Source organism: Oratosquilla oratoria, chromosome 1 (genome assembly GCF_046742065.1).
Source record: "Oratosquilla oratoria isolate Oo_2021 chromosome 1, ASM4674206v1, whole genome shotgun sequence".
NCBI classification, from domain to species: domain Eukaryota; kingdom Metazoa; phylum Arthropoda; class Malacostraca; order Stomatopoda; family Squillidae; genus Oratosquilla; species Oratosquilla oratoria.
In genome coordinates this window covers 46,378,071-46,378,895 of record NC_134777.1, presented here as the reverse complement: position 1 = coordinate 46,378,895, position 825 = coordinate 46,378,071, and positions in this window count along the sequence as shown.

The following is an 825-nucleotide window of genomic DNA, read 5'->3' as shown; positions in this document are numbered from 1 at the left end:
TCCTACAGCCAGTTTTAGTCAGCTGGAGTGGTACCCCTTATGTTGCTGCAGTTGACCCACAACTTGTCTGCCGCCGGGTGATTTCATTCAGCTGAGGAAAACACCATATTCATGGACTTAGCTTGCTGGAGGCTTGTGTATGGAAGAGTGATGAACAAACTGCCTTTAATTAACTTATATGCTTATTCCCTTGTTTGTCCTTTATTCATTAATTTCACCAACAATCATCATCATCATCATTACTATTATTATCCTTTTTATCATTATTATTATTATCATTATTATTATTATTATTATTATTATATTATTATTATTATTATTATTATTAGTTATTATTATTATTATTATTATTATTATTATTATAATTATTATTATTATTATTATATTATCATTATTATCATTATTATTATTATATTGTTATTATTATTATAATTACTATTATTATTATTGTTGTTGTTGTTGTTGTTGTTGTTGTTGTTGTTGTTGTTGTTGTTGTTGTTGTTGTTGTTTGTTGTTGTTGTTGTTGTTGTTTTGTTATTATATTATCATTATTATTATTATTATTATTATTATTATTATTATTATTAATATTACTATTATTATCATTATTATTAATATGATCTTTATTCTTATTAGTAGTAATAGTATTATTATTATTATTATTATTATTATTATTATATTTATTATTATTACTATTATTATTATTATTATTATTATTATTATTATTATTACTATTATTATTATTACTATTATTATTATTATTATTATTATTATTATTATTATTATTATTATTATTATTATCATTATTATTATTATTGTTATTAT